Source organism: Suricata suricatta, chromosome 5 (genome assembly GCF_006229205.1).
Source record: "Suricata suricatta isolate VVHF042 chromosome 5, meerkat_22Aug2017_6uvM2_HiC, whole genome shotgun sequence".
NCBI lineage: Eukaryota > Metazoa > Chordata > Mammalia > Carnivora > Herpestidae > Suricata > Suricata suricatta.
Genome location: NC_043704.1, coordinates 119,791,980 through 119,797,979, shown reverse-complemented (window position 1 = coordinate 119,797,979; position 6,000 = coordinate 119,791,980). Strand labels below are relative to the sequence as shown.

Genomic DNA, 6,000 nt, shown 5'->3' with positions numbered 1-6,000 from the left:
ATGAACTGAGAGTTGAAGGGGAAGGGGGAGGGGGGGAAAAGAGGTGGTGGTGATGGTGGAGAGCACTTATGGGGAAGAGCACTGGGTGTTGTATGGAAAACAATTTGACAATAAAATATTATGGAAAAAAAAGAAATGAATCCCCCCCCCAAAAAAACACATGCATTCTGTGTGACTGCATTTATAAACAATTCTAGAAAATGCAAACTACTCTCTAGTGATAAAAAGCAGATCAGTTGTTTGGACTATGGCAGTGATGGGGAGAACCAACGTGGGCAAACTGGGGGGATATTTACACCGGGTATGATTAACAGGAGTCGGGAAAGGTAGATGTTGGGGGCTGTGGGAGAGAGGGATGTCTCCCCAGTCTCTAGTCTCCTGACCAGGGAGGGTGGTGGTGGTGATGTGCTATTCCCTGAGCTAGGAACACCAGGTTAAACATCAAAGCGTTCAGTTTTAACATGATGGAGTTTGTGAACAAGCAATTGAATGTGCTTGTCTGTTGCACAACAGAGAGGTCTGGGCTGGAGGCAAAGAATCTCAGACCCCAAGTCATCTGAGCCCATGTTAAAAAATATAAGTAACCTGAGTCCACTGAGAGAATGGGTGACCCCAGTGGGCTTTGGAATGCAATTTCCAAAATAATTCAAACTCATTAGGAGATAAATTTGCTCCTCCCTGGATAATACTGAGTTTGTTTTCTTCTCATGTAGTGGTTTTAAAAAAATAGAAAAATAGTAAAGAAAACATCGTAGTTCAGTGAAAAGGGACCTGAAATGTTGAGGAAGCCCAGATTCTAGTCCCGGATCTCCCCTTATCTCACCGGGATTGATTTTGGACAAGCTGACGGTCCTCTATTCTGTTTCCTCTGGGCACAAAATTCTGCATTGGCAATGCCTTTCTTTTGGCATTTTATTTTTTTATTTTTTTTCATAATATTTTATTGTCAAATTGATTTCCATACAACACCCAGTGCTCTTCCCCACAAGTGCCCTCCTCCATCACCACCACTCCCTTTCCCCCCTCCCCCTTTCCCCTCAACCCTCAGTTCATTAAAGCCGTTTTCTAGCTTCCATCTTTTTTTTGTTTGGGGTCCTAACTGGAAGTCTGGGGTGTTATGTGGGTCCCACCTCTCTCATGAACATGAACCCCAGTGTTGGTCCCCCAAGTGGCCCTGAGACTGCAGAAAGGTCCACCAGGTTCCCCGTTTCTCCTGCCCACCCCCCTTTCTGATTGGCTTTTAACTGAGAGGAAAGGACTGTAGGTCCATTCATCCATTTATCCAATTTTGATAAAGTTTGTGTCAGGAACCGTGGCAGATGAAATAGATGGCCAGAATCTTTTGTCAGACAAAAAATGAGATTTGTGTGAGTTCATCCAGCGCTTGTTTGTTTCTTTTTTTCTTAGAAACTTCTTTTGGTTGAGCTCAGAATTTAGAGGATGAAAATGAATGTTTAGATCTATGATTCAGCCAATTATTTTCAGTTCTTTCTGATCTTTTTTGGCTCCAGGTCAGGTTCAGAGCCATCTCTTAGTTTTATTTAACGTGGTCATTTGGTGTTCTCTGCTTCTAGATTTGCCTCTCTAATTAAATTTTAACCAGATAGACAGTAAAATGAATTTGCTCTCCCTACTTGCTCTCAGGAGAGGAAGGGGCTTATATAATAAAACTGTGGTGGGGAGAAGGGAAAGCAGCTGGTAGTAAGTAAATGAATCATGCATACATAAATAATAGAGAACAGACCACCCTGAAGCTGAGAGGCTCCCATTGCATTTTTTAAAAATATGCATGTGTTAGGGAGAGTGAAACATTTTTGCAAGAACCCCTGAAATAACCTTCAGCCTTCTGTAAAATATTTATCTCCTTAGACCCTGGGGTTGCCAGCAGTGAGGTGGAAACTTGCATGGGACAATCTTCTCGCTTTAGAGCTTAGTTTGATATTCTGTACTACATTAATAGACAGAAATCCATTATGGATAATTGATATCTTCATGCTTATTTTTGTGCACTGTGTATTTTTTCCAAGTTTATATAGTAATGAGTACTCCTTTAATAATCAGAGAACCAAAACCCATGGAATTTACAAACTTTTTACAATTCTTTAAACTACATAATTCTATATTTGGATTGCAAGAATCAAAATAAAAGCAAACATATACTGACACATACACACACACACACACAAAAACCCAAAAACCAAAAACCTAGAGTCACCAGTCACGAATCATCACCTAAGACAAGAATATTGGATTAAATTATCAGAATACTTAGATTAAATTATCTACTTCTCCCCCGTCCTTTAAGAAAGATAGAAAGTCAAAGCACTCAAAATATTGGTTAAGCAAGCATGGATGTGAACTGTGAGTAAAATGTGAACACCGATTTTTTTGAGCTTTGGTCTCGTCAAGGAGAGGCCTTAGGAGCATGATAAATACATACTGCGTAACACTTTGGTATTGATGATGTTGGGCTCTGAACTTAGGGGAGGCTTTGCAAATATAAATCTTACTTTTTTAATGGACAAAGTGCAAACCCATGGACTTTACAAATAATATTTATAACCTAGATATGATGGTGGGCACAAACAAAATATTTTGTGTGGATGTATAATTCTGTTGTAAAGCAGGATTGCAGGCAGCAGAACTTTGGAACTTGGAACCTGGTGCAAACAAACCACCCCACCTCCTCCTCCAGAGGACTCCCTGGTATTATGTTACGTTGGTTTCTGCTCTAGACAACTTGTCTTCCCCCGTCACAGAGTTCCAAGTCTGCAGTGCAAGACAAAGAAGGCTGGACAAATATTTGTTCAATTTTTGCTTAATGAATTGAAACTGAATTGAAGATAGGCACCTGCTCCCAGCTGCTCCTGGTCTGGGCACGGATTGATTGTGTGAAACGGCAGCAAATGTCAGCAGAATATTCATTCAGCAAATGGCAGCTGCCTAGCAGAATATTCATAACTTGGGTGAGCCTGGGACTGTTTTTATAGGTTGGATGGATTCAGCTTTCACTGAATTTTGATGGTCTCCCTGGGGGCTATATGTGTGTGGAAAGGACAAAGGAACAGGCCAAGAAAAGAAGTAGAGACCAAGGTTGTGAGCTGATGGCACTGCATGTTTTCCTTTCTACTGTTTTACACTCATCATGGCCATCACTTATTCCTCTGTCAGATGAATAATGATGGTGACCATTCCTTTTTTGTAGGAACCAAAGTGCCAGGCCCTGTGCTATGGGCTTGTACTAAAAACTCTCTTGCTTGCCAGTGACAGGAGAAAAAACAAAAACAAAAACAATTCTAATTTGGGGGCGCCTGGGTGGCTCATTTGGTTGGGCGGCCAACTTTGGCTCAGGTTATGATCTTATGGTTCCTGAGTTCGAGCCCTGTGGGAAGCTGCAAAGATTCAGCCAATTTCGGCCACCTCCAGCAAGGAAGTATCGCTCCCTAAGGGGAGCTACCTGAATTACAAAGATCGGCCAGGGGAGTGCATATCCTGATTCAGGGACTGGAGAAGCCAGTAAAACAAAAGATCAACCGCATTCGGGTTTATGCAGTGTCAATCGCACCCCTGCCCAGCATCACAGACTACAGGTCTAGGCTCTCCTTTAGATGCTGTGTTTGAAATTTCAGTTTCGGTTTCCCCTTTTTCTAATAATCATTTGACCCTGTTTCCTAGCAACCAACCTGGGTCAGTTTCCCGCCATGATTCCTATATAGGTGTGGATATTTTCTCAATAAACTGAGGCTTGAACAGAAACGCTTGTCTTGCCTCCGCTCTCTGTGACTCCTGCCCCCCTATTCTCTCTCCCTCCCTCAGGAACCTGTGACCCGATTTACCACCCAGCAGGCAGGGGCGGAAACAGACAGAGCCCCATGTTGGGCTCTGTGCTGACAGCTCAGAGCCTGGAGCCTGCTTCGGATTCTGTGTCTCCCTCCCTCTGTCCTTCCCCCGTTCACACTGTGTGTGTCTCTCTCTCTCTCAAAAAAAAAAAATAAATGGTATAAAAACAATTCTAATTTGTTTGGGGGACGTAGGGAGTTTATTGAACAACGTACTTGCAAAATCCAGGTCCTGATTTTAGGCATGACAGAAAGCCACCTATCTCTCAATTTTGCTTCCCTCTGTGTCAGCCACAGTCTTTGGCACAGCCTCCCTAGGTGCTGGCTAGGTGACCACTGACAGCTTCAGGCCAATGACATCCTACCTCCTCAACATCCACAGAGGAGAGAGGTTCAATGGGGATAATAGTCTCGAGATGCATATATGTGTGTGTGTGTGTGTATACACATATATATGTATGTATGATACATACATAGGATATATGTATGCATCCTATGCTCCCATAGGAAACTTTTCTTTTCCTTTCCTTATAGCCCCTTCTTCCTTGTGGCTCCGCCATGAGGTGTTACTGTCCTAGAAGCAGGGCAGCGTGGATGCCACTCAGAACCTAAAGACCACAGGGAGAAGGAGGGGGATACCTCCTCCAGAATGGAAGGTGGCATAGAAGCCCTCGGGGAAAAGGCAATGTGAGCAAAGAGACTGGAGAGGATGAGTCTAGGGAGAGTATGATGCCTAGTTCCATGAGGGGCCTGAGGCCACCTCTGTGCCAGGCCTTGACCTAGGAAGGGGTATAGTACAACAACAGAAATCCCAGCAGGTTGAGAAGAAAGCTGAAAGCAGAGAGAACCAGTGCCCACTTCCTGTTTGGAACCCGGTCCCAGAATGCCCTGTGGTGACACAGGGGCGCTGCAACAAAGTGAAGCGGTGGTGTGACATATTTAATGGGAAATGGATCCAGAGAGTGTCCCAGAGTCACCTTTAGTTCTCTTGTGACACAGAAGGGATCCAGACGTGCCCACATGTTCCCTGTGAGGGATGAGAAGGTAGCTGAGAGAAAGAGAGAGGAAAACCAACCTACCCTGAGGTCACAGTGGCTGGGATGGACAGGTGACCCAAACCTGGCAGTCAGAGTCGGGCCCAGGGCTTGGTCGTATGGTTGGCAGAGAAGCTATTTCTCTGCAGGACTTGCCGCTGTGAGGTTGTGAGCCTCAATCTGCTGGGGTCTCCTTGTGGAAAGAAGCAAAGCTGATTGATGGAGAATCTCTGGTGTGTTTAATCTCTGGAAATAAATCCAGATGTGAGGCAGAAGTGCCCTGGACTTTTCACGTGCACAAGTCAACCGATTCTTTGTTTAAGCAAGTGAGAATTGCGTTATCTGTCATTTACAGCAGAAAGGGCTCTAACCCAAAGTAAGGTATAGAGAGGCAGCGCCAGCAAAGGGGTGGAGCCTGGAATCCACGGGAGGACAGTCAGAAGGAGGAGCCTTCTGAAGTGTTTGGTAGAATGGGGTGGGCAGAGAGCCAGATGACAGTGAAACGGCACAGTGAAAATAGTTTGTGATGAGCAGTACACACTCCTGGGTTCATGACTGGGAGGGGTTGTGTCAGTCAGGGCAGGAAGGAGCTCGGGACAGCAGGGCATCACAGGAATGGGGTGAGAAGGGCAGACTAGCAGGGTTTGGAAACACCCACTGGACCTTGAGCCTTCAGGGAGGAAGGCATCCTAAGTAGCTGGGGGAATGGAATGGTGAGACTTAGGTAGATGGGGTTGAGAGCCAGGAACAGAAGACTGTGGTGCGGGAAGTGCTGGTTTGAGAGAGAGCAAGTTCTAAACAGAAAACCAGAGAGCAGGCAGAAACATGGCTAAGATATCTGGGTATACTGTGGATTTAGGAACCCTCAATACATGAGTGAAAGAAGAGGCCAAGTGCTGAGCTCCTCCAGAAGGTGTATCTCGAAGGTAGTTAAACAACAGTGTCTATTTTGCTCAAGGCCAGTTATGCTAGGGTACACAGGGGTCATTGACACCAAAAGCCTCTCTGACAGCCGCAGTTGGTGAGATCAACACTCACAGAGAAATCGTGTAGAAATGCTCACTAGCTGGAAGCCAACATTTATAAGAAATGACCCAAGAATGCAGTACCACATCAAGTTCAACCAC

At 44.9% G+C, this 6,000-nt stretch overlaps 1 long non-coding RNA gene across 2 annotated transcripts in view; it reads left to right on the top strand.

The window, feature by feature from the left end:
* LOC115292813 overlaps window positions 1–3,902 on the top strand; it is a 24,379-nt gene extending 20,477 nt beyond the window's left edge. For both annotated transcript variants that reach the window (XR_003909151.1, XR_003909153.1), the window contains one exon: window positions 3,817–3,902. This is a non-coding gene — a long non-coding RNA (uncharacterized LOC115292813). The remainder of the gene's footprint in view (window positions 1–3,816) is intronic.
* Window positions 3,903–6,000: the final 2,098 nt, after the last annotated feature.